This window comes from Schistocerca piceifrons, chromosome 9 (genome assembly GCF_021461385.2).
Source record: "Schistocerca piceifrons isolate TAMUIC-IGC-003096 chromosome 9, iqSchPice1.1, whole genome shotgun sequence".
NCBI lineage: Eukaryota > Metazoa > Arthropoda > Insecta > Orthoptera > Acrididae > Schistocerca > Schistocerca piceifrons.
Genome location: NC_060146.1, coordinates 204,807,656 through 204,820,175, shown reverse-complemented (window position 1 = coordinate 204,820,175; position 12,520 = coordinate 204,807,656). Strand labels below are relative to the sequence as shown.

At 45.6% G+C, this 12,520-nt stretch overlaps 1 protein-coding gene and 1 non-coding gene across 2 annotated transcripts in view; both read left to right on the top strand.

Moving 5' to 3' along the window:
• The window catches only part of LOC124717377 (protein PALS1-like), a 550,527-nt gene that overhangs the window by 71,436 nt on the left and 466,571 nt on the right, over nucleotides 1–12,520 (top strand). The window lies entirely within an intron of this gene.
• Trnas-cga lies at nucleotides 5,021–5,095 on the top strand. Its single transcript has one exon. It is a non-coding gene; the product is annotated as a tRNA-Ser (tRNA).

Below are 12,520 nucleotides of genomic sequence, written 5' to 3'. Positions count from 1 at the left end.
CCACAGTAGCAAAGATGAACTAGTGATCGTAGCTCTTAATGTATGCATGCCGGCCGGAGTGGACGAGCGGTTCTAGGCGCTACAGTCTGGAACCGAGCGACCGCTACGTCGCAGGTTTGAATCCTGCCTCGGGCATGGATGTGTGTGATGTCCTTAGGTTAGTTAGGTTTAAGTAGTTCTAAGTTCTAGGTGACTGATGACCACAGCAGTTGAGTCCCATAGTGCTCAGAGCCATTTGAACCAGCCAATGTATGCATGTTTACTATTTTTTTTTCCCCTTGCGAGATACCGTTTCCCTAAGTTTTGTCGCCGAGATTTGAATCACCCTGTACATTAGAAACAGTGGAAAGCTAGGAGAGCTACACGTTCGTGTAAGTTGCTCGAATAAAAGTGTAATAATCAATACTCGTATATACCACTTCACTCCTGAACTTCCTGTGATTGACGCAGCTGATAAAAAAGCTAATGTCTCGAGCGGCGAGGTAGTGTTTCGGTACCCTGCAGTTCGGCACATTTAAGACTAGCCAGCAGACACAAAAGCACGTGCTACCAAGCCATTGCAGCGAGGTACTTTTCCCGCAAAATACTTTTTTTTAGCGTCACAGCAGAGTAACTGAAGTAGTAGAACGCTCAGAAAGGGAGCGCTACTTTGCGGATGGCTATTGCGGTCACACTTCGTGGAAGAGATGCAAACTCGGCAGCGTACGTCATGGCAGGCGTGCCGTAAAGCGCAGCCGGCGATAAGATAAGGGCAATTACTGCTGAGGCTCACCCGGCGGGCGAAGACAGCCGCCGGCGCGTGTCGCTGCACTGGCCGGAGGAGGCCAGGTGTGCGAGGCACCCTCTGCCACTCACCGGGCACCGACAGGCAGGCAGGCAGGCAGGCGGGCGCGCTTCCTGTAAGGACGCGCGGCGCAGGCGGGACCTGCTGGCGGCTAAAGTTAAAATTCTTATTCGGTGTTATGGATGGCATCTTGACGTGAATGTCGAAGAAATATAAACTAATCCAAATGATAGTAATGGAAACTGAAGAAATGAATTAAAATTTGTGCCACCGTTGGGATTTGAGCCCGAGTCCCCTTTGCTTAGGAAGCAGGAATGCTGACCATTACACCAGAGCAGCACTATGGACTACCCAGGCCCAATGCCCTCCCTCGCACGAACTCCATATCCTCTGCTTACCCCGTAAATCGTCACTATTATTATAAGATCTAATCCAGAGTATCTAGGCATAACGTTACGACGAGGACATAACGATGCCCGTACGGCATCGTCAACTTCGGGTTTATTGCGAAATTTACAGGAAGGTGTAGCTCATCTGTGAAGGAGACCATCTGCAGAACAGTTGAAAAACCCATTCTCGAGTACTCCTCCAGTGATTGGGGAGCACATTAGGTCGGATCAAAGGGAGACAGCAGAACAAATCGAATGCCTGCTGCTAGATTTTTTTTACCTTTAGGGTTCGAGAATGTAAAATGGTGCCAGATGTTCGAGACAGAGAAAATTGGGGTGAGCTATAGGTAGAGACTGGTAATATACAACATATGTAAGAGCCAAGAGGGAATAATAAAGCTGGCCGTTGTGGCCGAGCGGTTCTAGGCGCTTCATTCCGGAATCGCGCTGCTGCCACGATCGGAGGTTCGAATCCTGCCTCGGGCGTGGATGTCTGTGATGTCCTTAGGTTAGTTAGGCTTAAGTGGTTCTAAGTCTAGGGGACCGATGACCGCCGATGTTAAGTCCTATAGTGCTTAGGGCCATTTTGGAATAATAAATGTGGACGATCAAGAACAAAGTGTTCGGATTAAAAAGGGTGTAACAAAGGGATGTAGCCTTTCCCCCCTACTGTTCAATCTATACCTCGAAGAATCAATGATGGACGTAAAAGAGAAGTTCAGGAGTGGGATCAAAATTCAAAGCGAAAGGACATCAATGACACGGTTTGGTGATGACATTGCCGTGCTGTCTGAAAGTGAAGAAGAATTACAGGATATGTTGAACGGAAGCAACAATCTAATGGGTACAGAATATGAACTCAGAGTGAACCGAAGAAAGACGAAAGTAATGGGAAGAGTCAGTAATGATAACAGTGAGAAACTTAACATCATAATTGATGCTGACGAAGTAGATGAAGTTAAGGTATTCTGCTACCTAGGCAGTAAAATAACCAATGACGGACGTAGCAAGGGCGATGTCAAAAGCAGACTAGCACTGACAAATGGTTCAAATGGCTCTGAGCACTATGGGACTTAACATCTATGGTCATCAGTCCCCTAGAACTTAGAACTACTTAAACCTAACTAACCTAAGGACAGCACACAACACCCAGTCATCACGAGGCAGAGAAAATCCCTCACCCCGCCGGGAATCGAACCCCGGAACCCGGGCGTGGGAAGCGAGAACGCTACCGCACGACCACGAGCTGCGGACAGCACTGACAGAAAGGGCAATCCTCGCCCAGACAAGAATTATCAAACATTGTCCTTAATTTGAGGAAGAAATTTCTGAGAATGTACGTTTGGAGCACAGCATTATATGATAGTGAAACATGGATTGTGGGAAAAACGGAACAGAAGAGAATCGAAGCATTTGAGACGTGGTGCTACAGACGAATGTTGAAAATTAGGACTGATAAGGAATGGGGAGGTTCTGCGCAGAATCGGAGAGGAAAGGAATATGTGGAAAGCTCTGAGAAGGAGAAGACACAGGATGATAGAACATCTATTAAGACATCAGGGAATGACTTCACTGGTACTAGAGGGAGCTGTAGAGGGCAAAAACTGTAGAGGAAGACAGAGACTGGAATACATCCAGCAGATAATTGAGGACGTAGGTTGCAAGTGCTGTTCTGAGATGAAGAGGTTGACGCATGAGAGGAATTCGTGGCGGGCCGCATCAAACCAGTCAGAAGACTGACGACACAAAGGAAAGGGGGTTGGATGAACACGTGACTGTTATGGAAATGCTGCATCAATTCAAATGGATCTCCCTGGAGGGAAAATGTCCTCTCCACGAGATACCATTGACGTAGTTTAAGACAAGCGGTATGTGGGACAAAATGCAAAACGATTCCAGTGCCACTAAGACATATCTCTAGTAAGAGCCGGAAAGACGACAGAAATCATTGCTCATGCGAAACCATGTAGTTTCTCCCTCGCTCTGTTTGCGAGTGGAACAGCAAAAGAAATGACTAGCAATGGTAGAGGGTATCCCCCACCATGCACCGATTGGTGACTTGCTGCTTGTATGTACCCAGATGTACACTAATGGTCGTTGTATCCAATTATGAGCTACAAACGTCCCCCGAGACACCCATGCAGGTCTACGGGATACCCCGATACACCGTTTCCCACAAATATCATCTACAGGAGCGTGCTGAAAAGTAACGCGTCCGAATTTTTATGTTTAAACTCTTAAAACTTTTTAACCAAAAACATTTTTAACAGTCTACATCTTTGTTCTTCATGTCTACATACTGATTCCTCAATTTAGTCACCGTGGCGACGAACACAGTTCTCCCAACGAGAGACCAGTTTGTTGATACCGTCACTGTAGAATGTTTGACTTTTTTGACAGAGCCACGACATCAGCTCTGCTTGCATCGCTTCATCACTATAAAGCGAAGTCCTCGAAGGTTTTGGAAGCAAATAATAATCGGGTGGGGCCAAGTCGTGAGTATGCGGAAGACGATCGATGACAGTGAACCAGAGGCGTTAGATTGTTGCAGATGTCGCAGCACTGGCAAGTGGTGTGGCATTGTTAGGGTGAAGGAGAGGGTCCGCAGTCGTCGGATTCGAAGGAAACAGCACGCTATTTCTCACGCACAGACGTACCTGTAGTTACAGGGTCACAGTTATTCAACTACATGAAATACAATCGTCATAACTTCTGAACGGTTTGCGTTAGGACATTCAAACTGCATGCTTGGCCGCGAGGCATGATGGGAATTTGAATGGTATGGTTTGGTTTAGAGACGAATCCCACTTTCATTTCGATGGGTTCGTCAATAAGCAAAACTGACGCATTTGGGGGACTGAGAATCCGATCGAGAAGTCTCTTCATCCTCAACAGGTGACTGTGTAGTGTGGAATGTCCAGTCACCGAATAATCGGTGCGATATTCCTTGATGGCACAGTGACTACCGAACGGTACGTGAGAGTTTTGGAAGGTGATTTCATCCCCGTTATCGAAAGTGACGCTGATTTCCCCAAGATGTGGTTCATGCAAGACGGAGCTCGACCCCATCGAAGCAAAAAATGGTTCAAATGGCTCTGAGCAGTATGGGACTTAACTGCTGTGGTCATCAGTCCCATAGAACTTAGAACTACGTAAACCTAACTAACCTAAGGACATCACACACATCCATGCCCGAGGCAGGACTCAAACCTGCGACCGTAGCAACAGCGCGGTTCCGGACTGAAGCGCCTAGAACCGCTCGGCCACAACTGCCGGCCCATCGAAGCAGGTGAGTGATGTCCTGGAGGAGCACTTTGGGAACCCCTGTGTGCTACTGTGCGACTCCTTTTTGCGGAGCTATGTTAAAAACAAGGTGTACAGCAGTAACTCCAAAACGATTGCTGAGCTTGAAAACAGCCATTCAGGAGGTCATCGACAGCATGTTTAGACACTTCAGCGGGTCATGCAGAATATCGCTCTTCGTCTGCACCATCGCCAATGATGGCAGGCACGTCGGTCATAACCTAAACCCGATTATCTGTAGTGAAGATTACATGTTGAATAAAGTGTGCGCACGCCATAGATTGGAGCTAATTTACGGTTTTTTCATATAGTTCAGTAATTGTCACCCTGCAGGCTACATGTTACGCGGTACAATGCGGAGCCCTATATATTAATATGTAGAAATGAAGAATAAAGATGTTGAATATTAGTAACGCTTGTTTTATTTAACATAAATTCGGGGTAATTACTTCTCAGCATACCGTCGTAATCAGTTTGCATGCATGTGGAGTATCATCTGAGGTGTGCGACTGGATTAGTGATTGGGAGTACCGGGCGTGAGTCGTGCTTCGGTAGCTCAGTTGGTAGAGCACTTGCCCGCGAAAGGCAAAGGTCCCGAGTTCGAGTCTCGGTCGGGCACACAGTTTTAATCTGCCAGGAAGTTTCATATCAGCGCACACTCCGCTGCAGAGTGAAAATCTCATTCTGGATTAGTGATTCCCTTTCGCAAAATTCCCTGTTCGTGCTAACTGACCGGAACTCGTTTAGTGAAACAGAAGTGATATGCTGGCCATTCCCCGAGGAAGTGTTACAGATCCTCTGCTATTATTAGCCGGCCGGGCTGGCCGAGCGGTTCTAGGCGCTACAGTCAGGAACCGCGCGACCGCTACGGTCGCAGGTTCGAATCCTGCCTCGGGCATGGATGTGTGTGATGTCTTTAGGTTAGTTAGGTTTAAGTAGTTCTAAGTTGTAGGAGACTGATGACCTCAGATGTTAAGTCCGATAATGCTCAGAGCCATCTGGTGTTATTAATTACATAAACTGTTAATGAGAAAATCTCAGCGGCCGTCTTAGGTTGTTTGCAGATGATGCTGTCGTTTACCGTCTACTAAACAGCTGAGAAGATCAGAGCAAATGGCGAAATGATTCAAACAAGTTATCTTTGGAAGAAATTTTCACCTGCAAGGGGAAGAGAAATGGTGGCGTATAATTCCCGACAGCCACACTTAGCGGAAATTCTACCATTAGATTGTAAGTTTTTCTGGGGTCTATCATGGCGTAAGGACGTGCGAAACTCTTGATGCAGATCAGTCGTCCGGATGGGGACATAACCTCCGCGCCTCGAACCGGCTGCCTCTGAATCGAGCGCCAAGGCATGAGCGTGGTCCGGTGAACATCGATTACAGAGGCAGGTGCTTCCCTAGAAACTCTGTCCATCTTTCCTGCTTTTTATAGCTGGCAGAGGGGGTTACATAAGGAAACGCAATTGTTTCCTTGTCCGTGCACCACTCCCACGTACGCCTGTCTTTATGGATGCTACGGAACTTGCCGCAGAGACGCGGGCTTTTCCAGAGGGGGCGGGTTTACGGGAAAGGCCCCGCTAAACTGGCGGGTACTTACTCTCGTCTTGCCTAACTGGGCTGCTCTCTGCCTGATCGAGGACTCCTGGGCAGAAAGGGCGCGCGACGTGTCTCGTAACTCAGCCGAAGCGAGCCCCATAAATCTCGCCGTCCTTCCAGAGTATTTTTCCCCCCTCAGTGTATCCCCGATGGATATACGCGTGGCTGTCGTGACTAAAGACTGAAACTGTCTTTTTTTGTGGAAACAGGCGGGATTTTTCAGGAAGTAAGTACTGTTTTCAGGTATGTCGTTTTATTCACACGCATCTTGAAAACAACAGATGCTGATGACGAGGTTGATTCCGATATCAACGAGAGACTTTCAATAATTAATTTTTTCTGAAAGATTGGCTTTATTCAGGATCCTAATGCACCACATTATTCGTCACTTTTTTGGCTACAAAAACCATATTTTTCAACGTAATCTCCGTTCAGTGTGACGGCCTTTTAAGCCATCCAAAGAAACTCCATCACTATTCCTTCCCCACTCTTACACAGTATGTAAATACACAGCAACATAATTAAATAGAATTACACACATACAATAATCTAATAATATTAAATAAGATTGTAGGTCATCACAGGTCAAAGACAAACATGGCAAGAATATGTTGGCAACACTACAAAACACAAATCACAACATATATTTAGAAGCATAAAAACAAACAGAAAACAGTGGTGTGCGAAAAAGTGTGCTGTGAAAAACATAAGAAATGCACAGAGCTGCAGAATAACGAAAAATTAGACCACAGCTATCAGTGTCTAAAGTAGAAAAACATCTACGACATGTTAGCAGATGGAGATGGCGTTTCCCGATGTAAGCGAGTATTTAAGCGAAAATCACTGTAAGTACAAACCAACTTATTGTTAACGAACTGTTTTTCGATCTTAAAGCGAATCAAAATGAAAATAACAATTACAGACCACTCACTAATGATGCTTAACCTTAATAAAGCGAAACGCCTCTGGTGGAGATATCACGCATTTTTGTAGCTGCGAAAGAAAAATACCCTCAAGAATTGTAAAGCAACTACGGACTGTATGGCCACAAGAATGAACACATTTTACTGAATTGTATATTGCGTACAGTAGAGGAACAGTTCGAACAGGATGATTGTATCGGCATGACAATCCACCCCGTTATAACGCACGTTTGTGTGACAGTGTTGTTTGGGCAGCGACATTCCTCAATTGGCCTGGCGCCGTGGACCACCTAGGGGTTGAGTTAGGACGTCAACTTCGCTGTGGACCCGAGCGTAGAAAACCACGATCTCCTGTGGTTTCGCGTAGTGAGGGAGAATGGGCCGCCATTACTCCACACACACCTCAGTGAAAGTGTTGCCAGCAGAGTTCAAGCTGCCGTAAAGGCGAAGAGCGGACACATTCTGTCATATTAATGTTCACTAATAGGTTACCGAATACTTTTTATGATGTAGGATACGGTCGGTCATATGGAGTATACATGCGGGCACGTGATTGGTTTCATGAATATACCACTAATTACATTTGAGACTGACAGAAAAGGAGAAAGCGATCAGTTGTGGGTGTCTTAAAATCAAAAATAAAGAAACTAATTTTAATTTTTGATTAAGCAAGGATCTTCAGATATCCATTTATATTTCTTTCCCACTGACATTACTTTCGTTTTGGAGATGCTAATCTTCATACCATAGTCCTTACATTTCTGATCTATCTCTGAAATATTACTCTGCAAACTTTCAATCGAATCTGCCATCACAACTAAGTCATCCGCATATGCAAGACTGCTTATTTTGTGTTCACCTACCTTAATCTCACCAAGCCAGTCTATTGTTTTCAACATATGATCCATAAATAATATAAACAACAGTGGAGACAGGTTGCAGCCTTGTCTTACCCCTGAAACTACTCTGAATCATGAACTCAATTTACCGCCAACTCTGCTGCCTGATTATCCACGTAAAGACCTTTAATTGCTTGCAAAAGTTTGCCTCCTATTCCATAATCTCGTAGAACAGACAATAACTTCCTCCTAGGAACCCGGTCATATGCCTTTTCTAGATCTATAAAGCATAGATACAATTCCCTGTTCCACTCATAACACTTCTCCATTATTTGCCGTAAGCTAAAGATCTGGTCCTGACAACCTCTAAGAGGCCTAAACCCACACTGATTTTCATCCAATTGGTCCTCAACTAATACTCGCACTTTCCTTTCAACAATTCTGGTAAAATACATTAACTATTTTTAGTTCATGAACCGTCTCCTTCCACCTGAATAATGGTAATGTATGTTTTGCTAGGCACGTTTCGCCTCAGTTTATTAGGGCATCGTCAGTGCCGTGAAATACATACAAGTACGTATTTTCATTTGTGTGGAGCAGTATGAAGTGAAATACTCTGTTACTGTATGTTGTTTGAACCATTCAGCACAACGCTCTGCATTATACGTACTGTAAGTTAGCTTCCAGCATCACTGCTTAAACCGTTTATTGATTATTGCGACAGCTGTTTCGGAAAATTTTCATTTTCAATTATATCCGCTTTGTCCTGCGGTATATATAATATCTAGTGTGACTTAATCTGGAGACTTTTCTCGGTAGATTTCAAGTGAAATTCTAAAATATCGAAATCACGTCCATTTTGTGCTGTTTCTTACAGTGTGCCGTGATATTTTCATATAACATAACTCCGTAATATTTTGATATAATACTGTGGATATTACCGGGTGATCAAAAAGTCAGTATAAATTTGAAAACTTAATAAACCAAGGAATGATGCAGATAGAGAGGTAAAAATTTACACACATGCTAGCAATGACATGGGGTTTTACTAGAACCTAAAAAAAAAAAAAACGAAGTTCACAAAATGTCCGACAAATGGCGCTGGACAGCAAACATCAGTGACTGCGCATGACAATCGTGTATAAAAGGAGCTGTAATGAGAGAGAGAATCAGATGCGCCAGCAGTCGCAGCATGTTGACGTTACCTGAAAAGGCGCTTTTAGTTCAGCGTTACGATTCTATCGCCATAGGAAGGGGATTCGAACGGGTAAAGGTCCGTTGACAAATGCAGCTGTGGCGAGAATGATTTCGAAGTTCGAAGCCACGGGTTGTTCAGACGATAGACCCCGTAGTGGCCGACCGAGCACAAGGCGTAATGCTGCTGAGACAGTTCAGGAAGAAATGGAGACTGTAGCGGGTTCGTCTATGCACGGGGAAGTCAGCGCTCGTGCAGTCGCACGTCGCACCGGCATTCCATACACTACTGTTTGGTTGGCACTGAGGCGTACCCTCCGACGCTATCCGTACAAAATCCATCGGCATCATGAACTGTTACATGGCGATTTAGTGAAGCGGAGGGCATTTGCGGTGTGGGCGTTTCAAAAGATGGCGGAAGATGACGAGTGGTTGAGTAACGTGTTGTGAACCGGCGAAGGTCATTTCACGCTCCGAGGGTCTGTCAACGCCCACAACTGCAGAATTTGGGCTACCGAAAATCCTAGAACTGTCGTGGAAACTCCATTGCACGACGAGAAAGTCACGGTATGGGTTGGATTTACCACATCTACCGTTATCGGGCCTGTTTTCTTCGAGGAAATGCGTGATTCTGGTTTCACAACAGCTACCGTGACGTGTGAGAGGTACGCCGATATGTTACAGAATCGCGTCATCCCCAGCCTGGCTGATAAACACCTGCTGGAACGTACGATGCTTATGCAGAATGGAGCTCCACCCCATATTGCTAGACGCGTGAAAGATCTCTTGCGCGCGTCGTTTGGTGATGATCGTGTGCTCAGCCGCCACTTTCGTCATGCTTGGCCTCCCAGGTCCCCAGACATCAGTCCGTGCGATTATTGGCTTTGGGGTCACCTGAAGTCGCAAGTGTATCGTAATCGATCGACATCTCTAGGGATGCTGAAAGACAACATCCGACGCCAATGCCTCACCATAACTCCGGACATGCTTTACAGTGCTGTTCACAACATCATTCCTCGACTACAGCTATTGTCGAGGAATGATGGTGGACATATTGAGCATTTCCTGTAAAGAACATCATCTTTCCTTTGTCTTACTTTGTTATGCTAATTATGCTAGATGAATTGCCATCTGTCGGACATTTTTTTAACTTTTGTATTTTTTTGGTTCTAATAAAACCCCATGTCATTCCAAGCATGTGTGTCAATTTGTACCTCTCTATCTACATTATTCCGTGATTTATTCAGTTTTCAAATTTATACTTTTTGATCACGCGGTATATCAAAATATCACTCCACACTGTATAAAACAGCCCAGAATCGACGTGAAATAGACATTTTGGAATTTCACGTGAAATATAACTAGAACACTCAGCAGTTGCGAATAAGGACTACAATCAGCTGTAGAATGGAATGTCGACAGTGAAAATTTCTGCTGGACCGGGACTCGGATTTCGAGCGATCGCCTTACCGGCTCTTTTTTTTTTTTTTTTTTTCATTCTGTTCGATGTAGTTCGCTGCCTTTGGATTGGGCGGACGTCACAAGACATCCGTTCAACTTGATCGTTGATACCTTGACTAAGTTTTTTATTATTATTTTTATTACAGAGAGCACGCAGCTCTCTGACTGAACACGCTGAGCTACCGTGCCGGCATAAAGAAATGAAATGAAATGATCTTATGGCATTTACTGGCCGGGATATCCCATTCAGGGTTCCGGCCGATACGTGCACGACACGCGGCCAAACCCAAACTTCCATTTGTCGTCAACATGGGTCTACGACCTCAGCTCGTGCATCCATTATGTATATTCCCGCATGCATGCATGTCCAAAGGAACTTTGCATCGTAATCAGAATAACACAGGCACTGCAATATCGCACTCAGCAGATAAAGTCAAACCAGATGTTATACGCTGAAGCGCCAAAGAAACTGGTGCAGGCATGCATATTCAAATACAGACATATGTCAACAGGCAGAATACTGCGCTGCGGTCGGTAATGTCCATATAAGACAACAAGTGTCTGGCGCAGTTGTCAGATCGGTTACTGCTACTACAATGGCAGGGTACCAAGACTTAAGTGAGTTTGAACGCGGTGTTATAGTCGGCGCACGAGGGTTGTGACGCAACATCTCCGAGGTAGGGATAAAGTGGGGATTTTCCAGTACGACCATTTCACGAGTGTACCGCGAATATCAGGAATCCGATAAAACATCAAATCTCCGACATCGCTGCCGCCGGAAAAGACATCCTGCAAGAACGGGACCAACGACGGCTGAAAAGATGGTTGGTTGGTTGTTTTGGGGGAAGAGACCAAACTACGAGGTCATTGGTCTCATCGAATTAGGGAAGGATGGGGAAGGAATTCGGCTGTGCCCTTTCAAAGGAACCATCCCGGCATTTGCCTGGAGCGATTTAGGGAAATCACAGAAAACCTAAATCAGGATGGCCTGACGCGGGATTGAACCGTCGTCCTCCCGAATGCGAGTCCAGTGTGGGCTGAAAAGAATCCTTCAACGTGGCAGAACTGTAACCCTTCCACAAATTGCTGCAGATCTCAATGCTGAGAAGTGTCTGCAAGCGAACCATTCAATGAAACTTCATCATATGGGCTTTCGGAGCCGAAGGCTTATTCATGTACGCTTGATAACTGCACTACACAAAGCTTTACGCCTCGACTAGGCCCGTGAACACCGACATCTGACTGTTGATGATTGGAAACATCTTTCCTGGTCGGACGAGTCTCGTTTCAAATTGTATCGAGCGGATTCCACGTGTACGGGTATGGAGACAACCTCGTGAATGCATCGACCTGCATGATGTCAGCAGGGGACCGTTCAAACTGGTGGAGGCTCTGTAACGCTGTGGGGCGTGTGGAGCTGGAGTGATACGTCTAGATACGACTGTGACAGGTGACGCGTACGTAAGCATTCTGTCTGATCAGCTGCGTCCATTCATGTGCATTGTGCATTCCGACGGTCCTCGGAAATTCCAGCAAGACAATGCGACACCCCACACGTCCAGAATTGCTACAGAGTGGCTACAGCAACACACTTCTGAGTTTAAACACTTCCGCTGACCACCAAACTCCCCAGGAACGTTATTGAGCATATCTGGGACGCCTTGCCTCGTACTCTCACGGATTTATGGACAGCCCTGCAGGATTCATGGTATCAGTTCCCTTCAGCACTACAGGGTGAAAAGTATTTAAACCAACAAACCCTGGGAGGTTGTAGGGGTCATCAAAACAAATGTTTTTCCCTAATGTCATTTTTTCCTATGAGGATTACTTAAACCGGTGGAGGCCGTATTATGCTCTTCAGTTGTTAGGGGCCGTATTACGCTCTTCAGTCGTTAGAGGGCGTATTACGCTCTTCAGTTGTAGGCAACTGCTGTCCACCAGTGTAGCAGTGCATTATCTCTGTTTACTAATGGAGCGATACACCTGGAGTGAGTACACTGACATGGTTGGTGCGTACTACGTAGCGCAC